This window comes from Desmodus rotundus, chromosome 2 (genome assembly GCF_022682495.2).
Source record: "Desmodus rotundus isolate HL8 chromosome 2, HLdesRot8A.1, whole genome shotgun sequence".
In the NCBI taxonomy this organism is placed as follows: Eukaryota; Metazoa; Chordata; class Mammalia; order Chiroptera; family Phyllostomidae; genus Desmodus; species Desmodus rotundus.
Window position 1 is genome coordinate 84,665,573 of NC_071388.1, and position 17,372 is coordinate 84,682,944.

Here is a 17,372-nt window from a genome sequence, read left to right on the forward strand (position 1 = left end):
CACTTGGGTCCCTAGGAAGGCCACATGACTAAGACTGGGTGAGGAACTCCCAAGTTTTGGGTGGCCACAGTTTTGGAGGCCACAGTTTTCTGTAGTGGTTGGCAGAAGATAAGACACTAAAATCTGCTTGTAAGATAGAGTTGTGGGTTCAGGATTTGCTTGTATGTTCCCACTTTGCCTGCATCCTTCTAGTCATGTTCTGATTCAGTATGTCTGGGCCATCAAGGGCTGTTCTTTTTTGGGTACTGGAGTGAGCCCACTGGGCAGAATTTTAGTGGGTTGGGCTGTGTACAGCCATTTTCCAATGTCCAGGAAGGAGTGTGATGTCTATAGTAACACTGCTGGGCCTATGTGTATTTTGGACTATGGGAAACAGTGGCCCACAAATGGTTCCCTGAATTGCTACGCCCTCATGAAGTTGGAACTGTATTGCCAATGGTTGGAGAAGTCAGACGAGATCCTGTATGTCCAGGCATTCAGGTCATTGTATGATAGGATTCTTGCAAGGCCTATGTTTCAAGAAGTTATAAAAAGTTATATAAAAAATATATAACTAAGGAATTTTAGCTGCCTGATACAGAGTTATGGTCCTTTCCATTACTAAAAAGACAAGGATTGAAAGTGAATTAGGCTAAAATGGTTATTTCTGAATAGGTAAGTGTGGGGAACTGTTCCACACGTGGGAAATGTGGCTCAGCCCCCACTCGGAAAAGCCAGTGGGGAGTGAGGTTGGTGGGCAGGACCCACGTCCATGGATAGGTTCTCCTGTGGGAAATCAGGCCTGCGTTGTACCTAGACTGCTGAGACTTGCTCTTGCTAAAACTCCCTCACCCTGAGGCAGCAAATATTTACTGAGTATCTTCACCTTCCTAAAATCTGTGCTAAACCACCCAAGTATGGAGTGTGAGCAATTTCCCCCTTGAGCTGTAACATCCTTCTCTTTGAAGTAATTAGCAGTGTTCTGTCCTTTGTCATCCTTAAAAGGTAATCACCTGTGGTGAACCTGAGCATAGCAAATGAGGACCATCCTCAATGTAATGTGCCCAGAAAAACAATGAAAGCCTGTCCAGGTGGGGAGTTGGCTCTGTTGGGCTCTCTCTAGCCCTCTCGCCCTCTCTCACTCAGAGAGTGATTGTGCCATCCCTTTTTCTCCACAGGATTTCTGTAGTCCATGTGAATTTGTTTATTGCAGCCACAATACCGGATCCTGCGGGCCGGGATCTGCATCAGGTAAGAAGTTTGTGAAAGTTTTAACTTGAAAAGAAAGAAACCTCAGTTCTTGGATACAGTTATTCTTTGCTTGCTTTCTTATCTTGTGGGGACTTCGTTTGATCTTTGCTTGTTTGTGTCCTCTGTATCTGCCTTTGGGGCTTCGTGCTATCTGGGAACCAGTTGCTGTACTGGCCGGTGTGAGAACATGTCTCTGCCGTTGGGGCTTTTGCACCATTTGGACCTAGGACATGTCATTTGCTATTGGTTGGTGAGAGATGGTGTCTTTGCCATGGGACTGGTTAGTGTCACAGTTGGTGAGGGAATGTCTCTGCTGTTTGGGGTTTTGGGCTATTGGGGCCTAGTAAAAGTCATCAGGGCTACCAGTTGGTGTACTTGTTGTTATGAGATAAGATTCCCACCTCCTTCCTTTTAGAGGATTTTGTTGAGAATATTTGGTTGAAAACTACTTCAGATAGTTTTCAAAAACTACTCTGTTTTTGTTTCTATTTTGAAAGGGATTTGAGGTTTCTAAGAGTTACAACTTCAAACTAAGTTGGAAAGAAATTATATGGTTTTAGTACTAGACGGCATAAGGCATGGAGATGCCATCTTGGTGGACATTTGAAGGACAAGGGTTTTCTTCTTTGCTTTGTATTTGTCTCCCTACCTGATCCCTCCAGGTTTTGGCATTCTACATGAGTGAGTGATAGCCTAAAGTTTCTTTGCAAAAATCCAATAAGACCAGTTTCCAATTCTGGTTTTAGTAACCAAGACTTGGGGAAGTCATGCCTGAAGGAGGCATGTCTGGACTCTGGATGCCAGCAGAGACCTTTGAGGAACTGAGATTCAATTTCAAGGCTAATGAAAGGCCACTGGAGAAATGGCCTGGTACCTTGTCTGGTCATGTAGTTCACGCCAGTCTTTCCAAGTAAGGAATGAAAGTTGCTTTCCTGAAAGATGGCCAGGAAGAAACTTAAGACGCTTGGGGAACCTCAAGGACTTGAAGAAAATAGGTACGCAGGGAAAGCCTGAGGGCAGGCGTGTGGCTGGGCTTCTGTGCCCTGAAGGGCTGACTAAAGCCTAATCTGAAGGTTCCTTGTGTAAGTTCAAGCAAAACAGATTTAAAGAGCCTATGTGATTAATTGCTGTTCTTATTGTGCTTATGCAAATAATCAGGCAAAATTAAAACTGGACTTAATACAGTCCCTTTGGTGGTAATGAGGGTGATCTTAAGGTGAAAAAATAGTGTTTCAAGAAAGTTACAATGCTCTCAGTAGTGATATTGGCCTCTAGTGCAGCTAACTGTCCTCAGAGTTTTGTGTTTACTTGGAAGTTCAGCTGGTTTCTGTATATGCCATACAGATTTTACTGCAGCACCTGATGGCACCACTGGAGATGTTCAATGCACGAGCAAGAAGAATTTGTCAAGTGGTCACTGTTTAGTAACATCCCAGCAAAGGTCTTGTAACTAGGCATCTTCTCAAATGAGAGTATTGCAGACTCAGAGACCAGTTTATGATTTGTTGTGTTAATTAACCTGTGTTTTTTCTTCTGTTTTCATAGGGTGTATGCATATGACCTCATATATGTGTTTGGTTGCTTGTTTACACAGTATAGGCCTCACTTTAGAAGCCCAGGAGCATCACTGCCTCCTGAAATAAGGCTCACTGGTTTGCCTGGACTAGGTGATTGAATGGGTGAAGTATGGGGCAGTGTATTATCTTCACTTAAAACTGATTTTCTTTTCTGCTCTAATGTTTCAGACAGAGAGGCCCAGAATTCTTCAGAGGGAGGGGAAATCTTAGAATTTTCCCGTCAGCCAAATCTGAGTTAAGTATAGTGGACAAGAGGACTTCAGACATGACTACACACCTTCCTTCAAGAAAACCACTCTTTCTTAATCTAGGACACTGTTGAATTAGTCCCAATCTTTGTTATGGTTCTGATTGTGTCTTCTAATCTTCTTGCCAAATTTGTTACCTCCAGAATATAACAAGGATGTCATCTTGTCCAGCCATGACATCCTTTGTATATCACGCAAACTGGAGTGATGCCAACTGATCTGGGACTTTGCAAGCTCCTACTTGGAACAGAAAGGATTCCCTCTACTCCAGACTCCCTTTTTTTGCTCCTGGACCTGGTGATAGGTAGAACTCTGGCCTTGGCCAGCTGGAAATAGTTATAGAAAAAGAGAGGTTCACCCATTTGCCTTTGTAAGATTAGAAAGGTCCAGAAGTGTTAAAGGGGGGAATTGATACAGGTGCCTGCCCAGGTCCTGGAGTGAGGGAGGGGTTACAGGAAATTCTGGAGGCTGTGGGACTGAAACTGTGTGTTGCTAGCATGGTTCTTGATACATTTCCCTATACCTGAGTGAAAGGGTAAACAAGCAAGGGTGACTGTGTCATGTTGCCATGGCAATTGAACTTGTAGCAGAGTTTGTGCAGAGTCTGTGCAAGGATGGTGAGGGTAATTGATGAAGGAAAAAACAAACAAACAAACCCTCCTACTCCCTTCCAGAACATGGCTACAAGGGGAGGTGCAGACCTGCCAGTCTAGCCTGACAAAAGGACAGATTGGCTAGAGATGTTGGACGCTTCTGGAGTGCGTGGAATTTTGGGCCCAGAGATCTAAATAGAGGGAGGGCAGAGACTCCCCTGTTATTCCTCTCACTCACTGGTCAAACATCAGCGGACTCTGAGGCTGGCTCTGCACTGAACAACGGTCCTGGACCCCACTTTTATTTGGTAACAATCATGACAAAGCAAGTCCAAGTTTTAGTCTAGTTTGTCAAATGTTCACCTATAAATTAAACTTTTGATATATCATGTTATCCCTTTTTAATTCATATTCATTTTAGCCATAGCCCTTCTGGAGCTCTCTTAGGTTTGGTATAAACTTTTTTTTTTTAAACTTTGGCTTCAATTCCCGCCTAATTCCTGGCTACATTTTTTTCTTTTCACAGACTTCAGAATGCTTGGTCCCCAATTTAGTATGTAGTTTAATTCAGTTCACTTAAGTTGAATTCACCTCAGCAAAACTGTTCTGGATAGTGACTTTGGCACTAGGGGGCTATAGATATGATAGATCTTCATTGCCTTTTGTTGGGGAAGAATATTTTTTCTCTACCTTTTATGTTCATGTCTTGAGTGCTCACAAATTAAACTGATAAGAGACAGATTGGCAAGAGAAAAGACAGATTTTTATCTACCAAGTATGCATGAGAGTTCACAGAAAAAGTGATTCAAGGAGGAGTTTAGAATTTGGGGCATGAATCTTATCAGGAGAAGAGGAAGAGGATAAGGGCACTTAAGGGAAAATTAATGAGTTCTAGGAAAGATAAATGGGCCCTTAGGCAAATAGATGGGAGATATCATTTTGTGACAATGTCTGTTTAGGTGTGATGTGGGAAGTTATTGTCTCCAGTGATAACAGTTAATCTTCTCTGGTTGCTCCCAAAGCAGGGGATTTCTCCTAATTGAATTCTTTTGAAAGCCTTTACTTTTAGGCAGGTAAGAGATTTCAGGAATTCAAGTACCTTCTACTCACAATAATTTTTATGCCACAGTGGCATATTCTAGACTCCTTCACTTCAATCTAGTGGGAAAGAAAAAGAAAAAGAAAACATAAGCAAGCTACAAATGCAACATGAGCACAGAAGAGGAAAAGATGACTGCTGAGAGAAAAAGATTTAGAATACCTTGTGAGAGCCATGGATTACTGAAACAGCCCCTAAAATATTGGGTAGGATGAACGAAATTAGGGATATGAGTCAAAAAGAGAAATGGGAAGAAAAGGAGCTTGGTGACTTCCTTGGAATAAGAATTCTTTTGAAACATACTATCTTTTACCTCATTTTTTTTAACTTTTACCTAATTCTTAGTTTTATCTATCTTTAGTCACTTTTGTTGTTTTGTCTTGATTTTAATTTACACTTTATTAAATCCAGTTTTCTCTTTAACCCTCCCCTTTTTTTTATAGTAACAATGGACCTATCTCTGCCACTTTGTTGCTCTGTGAACTTAAACAACAATCTGAAAATTGTAGGTAAACTAATAGCGTAGTACCTCATGCAAAGTGATAGGGGAACTCAAGAGTTTAACATTTTAGTTTCAGTCATAGTTGATAGGCTTACGTGATGAATGTATGTGGAAAGCTGTTATTCCAGGAACTGGAATGCATGACCATGTGATTCCAGGAGGTGGACAAGCAATTTAACCGTCGTGTCCCAGGGATTCTGCAAGTGATGGAGATGGTGTCTGCTCCAATGTGTTCCAGGGAGGCAACTTCTGTGTTGCAGATAAAACATTATTAATCAGTAGATAGAAAAGTACTAGGAAAATCACCACCAGACTGCAAATCTTACTTGAACTTTTTTCTCAAATCCCTTACTTACACTTTCCTCTCCTTATAGAAATGTGGGCTTGAGATGGGATGTTAAGATGGTTTTGAGGGTGCATAACCTGCCATCTTCTAAGATCGCCTGCGTCTGAGTAAAGTGCCCACAGAGATTCAATCCTGTCTGTACTTATTGGTTCGGGTGGTGACAGGCAGCATTGCTGCCAACTTTTCAGTTTTCAATGAAAGAGAATCTGTGATAACATTCACTGTCACTCACACATCAACATTTAAATGTTTGACTATTTGGTAACCATAAATATATCTAATAGTATTTCCTTTACATGATGGTTTTGTTCAGATTCTAATTGATTTCAATATACTTATGTATTATAAAATGTGAGCTTTTATTGCCAGCCAAGTGGAATAAGAAGCCAGAATGATCAAGATGATTGGGTCTAAATTATTAGTGCTAAAAAGCATGGCAGACTGGTTGGAAAACATGTTAAGTGCCGAAGGTACTTTTGAAAGTGGCCCTTAAGGCTGTCCCCATTTTTAGAGGAAGTTGGTCAGTAGCCCCAGTGTTGAATGAGACTGGTTGAAAAGTGTAAATGACAGATTCTTCTAACCCAGACTTCAGACTGCAATTACATACTCCAGCACACAGGAATTTGTAGTTTGGAAAACCACTGCAGTCTTATTGTACTCTAATTGTTCCAGTCCATTCCCTCCGCGAGTTTGACTCTAACTTAGAGTAGGAAAATCTGAAAATGATCCTTATCCTAAGAAATTCTACATATGACTCCGGGAGAATAATTCTCTAGAACCTGGACAATACTTAGGGACTTCTTATGTAGAATACTGTAGTTGCCTTCGCACAGTTCTTAAAACACACACACACACACCCCTAAGACTTCTCTCTCTAGATGAGAAGAGTTTGTTCCAGAATCGCCTTTCACTTCAGAGGCAGGATGTTCCTGCATGCACGGTCATAAATAGAAAGAGGAAATGAGTATGACTGGCATTGTGCTGCTTTTGGTCACCTTAACACACCCTATGAAAATGACATTCATATACCAGCAGTGTTTGCCCAGGGACGACTTTCATGAGGTAAAATGTAGCTTCACAAATCAATTGAAATGTTTAAAGCACCACTCTCCCCTTTAATCCATATTAAAGACATTTAATGAATGTAATCTGAATTTATCAAAGTTCTATTTTAGTATATCTAAAGATTCAGATATTGAACTGTAACAAAATGACAAATGGTAGACCTTTTCATTTTTCCCCTACTCAAAGTTAACTGATATGGCTAAACATTCTTTATGCATACTAATATCCACTAAGCAAAACAGTGCCTATAAATTAGAGCAACAGAACGATTGTGGATAGGGACAGAAGTTTAGGCATAGTTGACTGAGCAGTAGGTATGAAGACTGTATGTCCCTCATGCTTCTTTTTGACACAGGTGGGTAGGATCTTAGCACTGTCTACTCTGAACAGTTAGTGCCAAATCAGGCCATTAGCTGGTGACAGTTCTTCATCCAAAATGCTTACTAATCTTCCCACTTGCATTATCCTCTCTTTTCATTTTGGCAAGTAATATGCAATTCTTCCCATACACATTATTTTTAGCTGAACAGAGGTTGCCTGGAACTAATGAGCTGTGGACATCAGCAGAACCAGGACCTGATATGACCCCTTAGTCAACATAATGAAAGAAGTTTTTTCTTTCATTAAAAAGAAATGCTTTTATTCATTAAGAAAAAGATTCATTTTTCCTGATATGTCTTTCTTATATTAACATTATTTGTGTTAATGAACTAAAAACATTTGTTGAACTAAAAGTAAAAGAAAGACTGAATATGAAGAATCTGACACTATGTATATGGGTGGGGGACAAGTGGGATTGTGTGTCTTATGTGTGGGTGTGCAAGGTGCACACACAAGTGTGTGTGTGCAGGGAAGAGGGTGGGTTAAAGCCAGGCTATAATTAGAGCTCCTGTTCTTTTTTATGATATCAAACAGTGAAGAGAGATTGTTTTCTTTTCCCATTTTAACAATTATTATTAATAAAAGAACATGTACATTATATTATAAAAGTAATGCTGAAATGTTGCAATCATTAAAATAATACACTAAACAACCAGTAGGATAAACATTATGATTAATTCTCAAACATTAGTTTAGATCCAGCTTCTACCATCAATTTCCTGTGGAACGCTGGACTGATCATTCTATCCTTCTGGCCCTCGGTTCTGTATTTGCATAAGGGAAGCTAGAGTAACAACAGCTTTTTCTTGGGGTATTTATAAGATTAAATGTGATAATGCATAGAAGGCACATAGCATAGTTTCAGAAGATTGTAAGGCCCCAGTAAATGTTAGACTAATTTTTGTGTGTGTGAGATTAGGCAAATTAATTATATTTGGTCTTCATTTCATTTGCATGATTTGCCTACTTCTCTGGTGCTTGAAAAGCACCAGATACTTGAACATTAGGAAGGTCATCAATATTAATAGAGTTTTTCAGGAAACATTTAAAAAAATTATTTTTTAAAATTCATTTTCCTGAGTATTACTTGGACCTACAGTCAGGGCTAACTTATACATGAGGTATAGAAGGCTCAGTAAATAGTGTACTTTCTTTTTAAATCAGAAGAAAAATATAAACTTTTAGGTGAAACCTGTTTCAATATATAATATGAATGTATTCATCTTTAAAGCAATACAATTGTAAAATAACATTCAAATAAGATTTTTTTAAATTATTGATAAAGGGGTTTAAGAAGGAAAAACTGCCGAAGGCCTATGAAAATCATAATGCAGCCCTGCTTAAAACATCCAAGTGAGAGAATTTTCCCAAGGAGACATAGTGAGTCAGTTGAAAAAGCAAATGGTAGAGTTCTGTTTGTTATTCTTCTGTGTGATTGCTTCGGGGGGCGTGAGGGGAGTGATGGTGGCTGGGGGTGTGGTGCCCTTGGCTTGTTAGAGTGGACGAGGCCTGTTTCTCTCAGACTGGTAGTGACATACAGCACCGTCGTAACATTGGCGCATGGAAGGGCACAGTAGAAAGAAATGTAGGTGAGTAAGGCCAGGGTGAGCAATTCAGATAATAGGGAAGGATACTAAAGACAGAAATAATTTTTACTGTTCTTCAAATATGAGGAGCAGTACCTCATTTAATATCATACAAATAATTTTTAAAACCCACTGGAGAGCGGAAATATAAAGTCATAGACATATGTCCTGCTATAGACATTACAATGACCCCTTTGCTCAAGAGGAACTAAGCTATATTTAAAACATGCTGACATGTTAGTGCAAAGTCTCAACAAGAGGAATCTGAACTTGTTGCTAAGGCAAGCCCTGAGCTTAATCCTTTAGTGTAGCTATTTGAGCTCCATATCTGATGTCTCATAAGATAATATTGGACATATCAGGACATGTTATACTTAACCAGGAGTAAGGCAGAGTTTTTCCTCTCTTGATGCTTGGTTTTGTGGTATTGTACAAAATTATATCTACAAATTGCTTTCATTAATAGTTTGGAGTTACATAACAAGTTGTGAAGTGCTAGAAACTTCCAAAATAAAGATATAAAACATAATTTCTCAAGAGCTAAGATTTCAAAATCACTGATTTTTACTATATGCTAAAAATGCATATTTTAATTATAGTCCATAGCGTGAATCATCAATCTTGAGAATACTATTTTGAATATATTATATGACCCACAATTCAGTGAATCTTAGAGCCTGCTCTAAAAATTTAAACACCCACAGTGTAGATGACACTGTGTTAGGCACCAGAAATTTTGACCACCTCTGCCAACTACAGTATAGATGAAAGAGCTAAAATTAACTCAAGAAGATCATTTCAAGTCTCTTAACCTCAGTTTCCTTATCTGTGTACTCAAGGTAGTAATTCCTACTTTATACACTTATAGTTAGGCGGAAGTCAGACGATGCTTATACGGGTACTCTGGAAATTGCCAGGAATGATGAAAATATAAGGTATGGTTATTACTATCCTTTGGGCTCAGTTTTGATAACATGACAATTAATTGTGATTATTTCATGAGCGGTATGGAATGTGAGGCTAAGTTGTGGGCCTAAATTACCTACGTGCGTACTTGATGTAGTTCTATGGCCATGTCCCGGGCTATGATATTTCTCATACGGCTACTGAAAGCAAACACATTTAGCTAGCAACAACCTCAGCTGCCCTTTGCTGCCTACTTAGGCATTCTGCAGAATGATTTGCTTTGCTCTTGGCAAATGTGTTAGTTTACAGTCTCCACTGAAAATTAATTGTCAATGAAAATAATAAATGTGCAATGACAACAAATTTATTCAGAATATTTGGCTTCAGTAGTTAATTCAAGCATATTCAATTTGAATGTTTTCCTTTGAGGCCATGATTATAACACTTTTATACCTAAAGCACATCCTTAAAGTTAATAACCAGATGTCTAATTTTGCATTATTAGGACCTAAATTATTTATGCAGATTAGCTTTATGAATTTGTGACTGACAAAGGCAAAACTAAGTAGATAACTTCGGAAACTTCTTTGGAGCTCCGGGTTTCACCTGTCTGTTTTTTACTTTCTGTCTTTTCACTAACATTTCACTAACATTCACTAACATAAGTAGCTAATATATGCCAAGTACTACTATGCATATCATATCATACAATCTTCATAAAGATTCCACTTAAGAAACTAAGGAAACCAATGCATTCAAAAAAAATCTAAGGAAACTAAACTTTGTAGAACACAACAATCCATCCAAGATGACAGAGCTGTAAGTAATGGCACCTCTTTCACCAGCTCCAAGACCAGCATTCTTTTAAAAACAAGACAATTTATCACCCAAATCTACACTCTAGGCAAGGAGTGTACTCATATTCTTTCTGTCTTTTTAATCAATACTTGATTTCAGGAAAGAATTTGACAAACTGATTCAAGATAGGGCAGTAACACATAAATGACTCATAAGGCCTAAATCCTTATCTAAAACAAGGAGATGTCTTTTGCCACCAGTAAAAAGCTATTTGGAACCTATGTTAAATGCTTGAAAGTCTTCCTGAAATTTCAGACATTGGGATACAAGTAGGTTAAAGAACTCATTAATACTCTGAAATCATATGATATAAGTGATCTTCCCTAATTAAACAAGTGGCACCTGTAACTGTAATTGTTACAGAAGGACCGATTCTTTCCTGCTCTCATAGAAAGCTTGTATTTAGATTTGTAACTGCTTCTAATGGCCTTTGTTCATATAAAGTTACCTGCAGTGAGATTGCTATTTAAGTCATGTAGAATATTTCCCCTGCTCCTCCTCCAAACATCAAAGATTGATGATGTATCACATATGTATTTAAAACACATGAGTACAGCCAAAAGCAAGATAAACATGTCTAAAGACCAAAAGAAGAATAAAAACTCGAACAGTAAGTGCAGCTTCATTCACAGGCCTTTTGAGTTCCAGGACAAGGAATAAGCAGAAGTGGCCTTGTATTCATCTCCTAAGGGGGGGGGGAAATGGGTAGAAGAACAGAGTCAGGATCCCAGTGTGAAATAGGACACCAGGCCAGGGCACTTATGGTTCCAAGCAAATATCAAGTTGTTACCTAGAGGGTTGGGAGGAAGCACAAACAGTTGCTCCACCAAAGCTGGGCCAAGCCTCAACTAGCTGAATAATATTTCCATAGTATCCTTGCATTATGAGAGGTCTGGTTGCCAATAAAAGAGCATGGCAGGTAAAGACAACAGTAAAACAGCCACACATGGAAAGGTGAGAAAGGAGGGATTAAACAAAATAAACACAGAAACAAGGAAAGACCCATTGAAGAAAGCACACTGAAATTTCAAAGCATACCAAGAGAACAAAACTAATCATGAAAGACAGTCATCAAACAAATGTTTATCCGGTAACAGAATTATATTTCAGTAATTTGAAAAAGACTTAATATGTATATTTAAAATCTTAAAATACACAAAAGAAGGAAAGGAGAAATGATTATAATACTAAAAAGATTGTTAAGAAATAAAAAGTACGTGTCTATAAAAAAGCACTGAAGAGAAATCCTAGAAAGAAAAACGTAGCCCTTGAAATTATAAACCAATAACCTCAGTAAACCGGATGAACATCAGGTTGGAAGAATTAAAGAGATTAATGAATTAGAAAGAATACTGAGGCTTTGGGGTAGAAGGAAGGGAGACTATGGTATTAAAGTTATAATATATTTGCAGAATGGTCTGCCTTAAATTTCTTTTCCCATTAAATATTCAGAAGAAGTGAAAATGTCAGTATTTCATATCCAGACTGAAGGACTGAATCCTTATCTGGAAAGTATAGGTGCAAAGCTAAGCGAGATAAAGGTAAACAATTCTGTACCTTGACAAACACAATACAACTGTGAAATGTCAAAAATAAAGAGAAAATCTTAAAACTTTCCTGGGAGATAAGCAAATTATCTGATAATTAGAATGAGAAGCAACAGAGGTCGGAAGCCAATGGCGTGACCACTTCAAAGTGCTGGGGAAAAGACATCAAATTACAGTTATGCACAGCCTAAACTATCATTCAAAAGAAAGAATGCTAGGAAAACACAGGGATGCAGTCTCCATTGCTCTCCCTCCAACATGACTCCTGCTCCACACTTCTGCCTCTTTGCTAGTGCCCTTGCCAAGCTCCACATCTCACTGGAGTCCCAGCCGAACTCCAAGGCTTCCACACGCTACAGACTGTGACCTATTAATGCCTACCATCTTCATTTCCAAACGTGGATGGATTGCTACTCTGTTTGATAACACATCTTGGCTGTGGGTTCCACTCCTCATTCTATGAACCTTGACCAATGGGAAACCAGAGATGAGAGAGAGTAGGGCACATGCATCTTTCTTTACCTCCCCTTTCATGGACTTCTCCAGGGTATGTTTTCTCCTTGCAAATTTTCCAGAGAAGCCTCCCACAACGAGTGAAAACACTACTGAAAGATCTACCTTGTCTCTTCATAAAGTGTGCTGCTGAGCAGCACTGAGCCCTGCGCGCACGGTGAGGGCTGTGGGTGTGGGGCAGGCACGGGGCCCCCCCGCCAGCCTGGCACTAATGTCTCCCTTTGTGTCTACCTCACTCTGTCCTCTCCCCTGAGTGCGTGCGGGGCCCACCGACTCCCGCGACCCTGATGGAAGAATTGAACGAAGGCCCCGACTTCCCCTCGGAGGAGGACTGCAGACTTAAAACAATAAATGGAGATCTTCAAAGTGATGCTGCTCTGCAAGTGGACATTTCTGATGCCATTAATGAGATAGACAAAGTAAAAGTCACTGCACACACAGAGTTCATTGCTAAATTTTAAACAAAATGAGTTTCCTGTTGTTCGGCAACATGAGGAATTTTTCTGGCTTCATGATTTCCTTTGTTGAAAATGAAGACTATGCAGGTTACATTATCCCTCCAGCACCACCAAGACCTGATTCTGATGCTTCAAGGGAAAAACTGCAGAAGCTTGGAGAAGGGTCCACGGCAAAGGAGGAATTCACAAAGATGAAACAGATACTGGAAGCTGAGTATTTGGTAATATTCAACAAGACTGTTGCAATGCCTGAAGTATCCTGTGCCATGTGGCAGCACGTCCTATTTTGAGAAAAGATTTAAATTTCCATGTCTTCTTGGAATATAATCAAGATTTGAGTGTGCATGGCAAAAATAAGAGAAACTTTAAGGTTTCTTTAAAAACATGATTAAATTAGCAGATGGAGTAATTGTTTCAGGAGTAAAGGATGTAGATGATTTCCTTGAGCATGAATGAACATTCCTTTTAGAGTATCAGTGTTACAGAGCAGGAGGGTGGGGGTGGTTCACGATAAATTATTACAGAAAGGATTCCGCCTTTCTGTCTCTGGAGGTTCCTTCCCCCCACGCCCACCTGCTAGGTTCGCAATGCCCGCCGCCAGAGGAAAGACGTCTCTCAATGCCAGAGACTGGTGAAAAGGAAAGGAATTGTTTATTCAAAAGTTACACAAACTTAGAATAATGACCTAATGTCTTCAGTAAGATACTAAAGTCCTCTAGAATACCCACAGATGCACAGTCCTTCCCTCTCCCTGTGCCCAGTCCGGGGTACCGTGTCTCAGGAAAAGAAGTAGAAGTCCGTGATTCAGGCTCCCAGCACCATCAGCTGTGTGGCTGCTGCGATCTCCAGTTAATCCAAAGCCATGTGGCACCTTCTCATGGCCCAGCAGCAAGAGTCCTTTCTCCCCTTTCTCTATGGCTGCAAAGTCTCTCCTGCTGCCTAAGCTGCGTGGCAAGAAGAAGCACTCCAAAACCTCGTGGTCCTCTTTACTCTCCTTCAGAACCGCGTGGTCCTTTTCCCCACTTCAGAACCACATGGACCTCTATCTATCTACTTGCTTCAGAGCCTCGTGGTTCACTCCTTCCTTCAGAGCTGCATGGTCTCTTCTTTCTCCCCCATAACCTTGTGGTCCTCCCTACTCTTTGAAGCCGCGTGGTCTCTCTCCTCTCCTAAAACCTTGTGGTCCTCCCTACTCTTTGAAGCCACGTGGTCTCTCTTTTACTTCAGAGCCGCATGGTCTCTACTTCCCTTCAGAGCCACATGGTCTCTCTTCTTACCTATGGCTGCCGCGCCTAGGTTTAAATCCCAGTTCCCATCTTCCTTTGCAGCCCATTTCCGACTCCTCCTACAGTCAGCTACACCTGCCAGCATCCCTGTATTCTTCCAGCTTTACTGGGCTGCCATAGTAAGTCTGGGCAGGTGTGGCCCCATGGCTTGGAGCCAATCATCTCCAAGCTCTCACGCAGGCCCTGTAACCAGGGGGAGTTGCTTCCCAGTCCCACCTTGGGTGGAAGTCACTCCCATCTCCCTGGCTCAAAGCAGGGCCACAGCTATTTAACATATCCATGAAACCAGTTAAAGGTTATAGATATGTTAAATGACTGCCAGGGGTTAGCTACAAAGCTGTTGCTACCCAAAACAGCTCTGAATGGCCCTGTTCCATGTGTCCCATCCCCCCTGGCTCAGGCCTGTAGGGGTGAGGACATCCTATATACATTTTTCTAATATTTCCTGGACACCCTGAGTCCTGGACCCCATTACAAATCCCTTCTTGGGGCCCTCCTCTTGGCTGCACCCTGCTTCATCAGAACTGAGTTAGGCTTCATCTGCTAAATCTGACAGGATGACAAGATCCCACAAAAGTGCTGCAGATGATAACAATAGAGTTGGTTCTTCATTATATGCTTTAGGAACTCAGGATTGTACAGATATTTGCAAGTTTTTCCTCAAAGTTTCAGAACTGTTTGATAAAACAAGAACAAGAGAAGCAAGAATGTCTGCTGATGAGGACCTCTAACTTTCTGACCTTTTAAGATATTGCTTAAGAGAATCTCAAGTTGCTAAGTATCTCCTCTGTCAAAGATCTAGGTCACTAGTGGATTATGAAAATGCTAATAAACCATAAGATAAAGTAAGAGCAAGAAATAAAGATGTTTCCAGGCTAAAATGTCCCAGCAATTATGTTGTCAGAGATTTGAAAAAAATATCAGAATCTGCAAAACAAAACTCATAGATTTTAAGAGAAGAAGAGTTGTGGCATTCAGAAAAAAATTAATGGAACTCACATAGTTAAAATGGAAGCATGGGAAGGTTAAGCATTGCTGCAGAACTGCCTGGCAGTGTTTAATGGAGAGGGAGAGGTTGAGTACAGTTGCAAAATAGAAGAATGGAGAGGGAGAAGTGGAAGAGCAAGAAATTGAGAACTTCTTTGAAAAAATAATGAAGGAGAACTTCTCTAATCTGGCAAAGGAAATAGACTTTCAGGAAGTCCAGGAAGCTCAGAGAGTCCCAAAGAAGTTGGACCCAAAGAGGAAAACACCAAGGCACATCATAATTACATTACCTAAGATTAAACAGAAGGAGAGAATCTTAGAAGCAGCAAGAGAAAAGGACACAGTTACCTACAAAGGGGTTCCCATAAGACTGTCAGCTGATTTCTCAAAAGAGACCTTACAGGCAAGAAGGGGCTGGCAAGAAGTATTCCAAGTCATGAAAGGCAAGGAACTACATCCAAGATTACTCTATCCAGCAAAGCTATCATTAGAATGGAAGGGCAGATAAAGTGCTTCCCAGATAAGGTCAAGTTAAAGGAGTTCATCATCACCAAGCCCTTATTATATGAAATGTCAAAGGGACTTATCTAAGAAAGAGAAGATCAAAACTATGAACAGTAAAATGACAACAAACTCACAACTATTAACAACTGAACCTAAAAAAAAAACAAAAACAAACTAAGCCAACAACTAGAACAGGAACAGAATCACAGAAATGGAGATCACATGGAGGGTTATCAGTGGGGGAGTGGGAGGGGGAGAGAAGGGGAAAGGTACAGAGAATAAGTAGCATAAATGGTAGGTAGAAAATAGAAAGGAGGAGGTTTAGAACAGTATAGGAAATATAGAAGCCAAAGAACTTATATGTATGACCCATGGACATGAACTAAAAGGGGGGAATGTGGGTGGGAGGGGGTGTGTAGGGCAGAGGGGAATAAAGGGGGAAAATAGGACAACTGTAATAGCATAATCAATAAAGTATATTAAAGAAATTACCTTTATTTTCTCAGCTTTTAAATTTAGGGTAACAAAAGGGACATAATTTCTATATTTAGAAAACAAACTTTTAAAATCAAGTAATTGGTCAATGATCGCCAATAATTTTGATCATTTTAAAACAAAAAAGCAATCTACAAGCAAAGTATATGATTTATTGCAGAATCGTCTGGTATTTTACTGGCTATATATGATATGTGTGAAGTATGCAAATATACATTATGGTATATTTGTATATAAAATATACTAGTAATTACATAAATTACATAATTCCATCACAATATGCATCCAAAATACTACTTTTCATCAATACAGTGTTCTTTCCTTCTCAAAATTTGTAATTTAAAAGACCTGAAATATACAAACATACAAAACACAAGAATGCAAATATTCATCATGTTCCTATCATTTACCAATATGCTAAAACATTTAATGTTAAGATATCACACTAGTTTCTACAGTGGCAGACAGTTACAATTAAAAGTCTAGTTTCCTAGTAACCAGATGAAAGTGTTACACAACAGATATAGTAACCCAGTACTTGATAAAAACAAAAAGTATGGAATTACATTACAAATCTTAGTATTCTCATTTCCACGTTTTAAACTAGTTTTATACTTTAATCTAATTTTGGTTTTTGAGGTCATTTGGATTCTTTTTTCTTTTTGCTGTTCTGATTGGGTATTTTTGCTTCCTTATATTCCAAATTGCTGATTTAATTCTTGGCTTCATCCACTCTACTGTTGATTTCCTGTAAATTATTCTTCATTTTAATTAGTACATGCTTTATTTCTGACTATTTTTTCATGCTGTTGAGGTCCTCAAAGTGCATTGAGCATCCTTATAACTAGTGTTTTGAACTCTGCATCTACTAGATTGCTTGAGCCCATTTTGTTTTAGTTCTTTTTCTGAAGTTTTGTTCTGTTCTTTCACTTGGGACACATTTCTTTTTCTCATTATGGCAGCTTCCCTGTGTTTGTTTCTAAGTATTAGGTAGAGCTGCCATGGCTCCCAGGTTGGTAGTGTGGCATAATGTAATAGGTGTCCTGCAGGTCCAGTGGCACAGCCTCCTGGTCATCCAAGCTGGGCACTTGAAGTACACCGCCTGTGTGGGCAGTGTACAACCTCCTCTTATAGTTGAGCTGCCTTGATTGTGGTTGGCACATCAGTGGGTGAGATTTACCCTCAAGCTAA

The 17,372-nt window shown here is 39.7% G+C and overlaps 1 pseudogene; it reads left to right on the plus strand.

The window, feature by feature from the left end:
- The first annotated feature begins 304 nt into the window (after positions 1–304).
- Positions 305–14,926, plus strand: LOC128780300 (sorting nexin-6-like; annotated as a pseudogene).
- Positions 14,927–17,372: the final 2,446 nt, after the last annotated feature.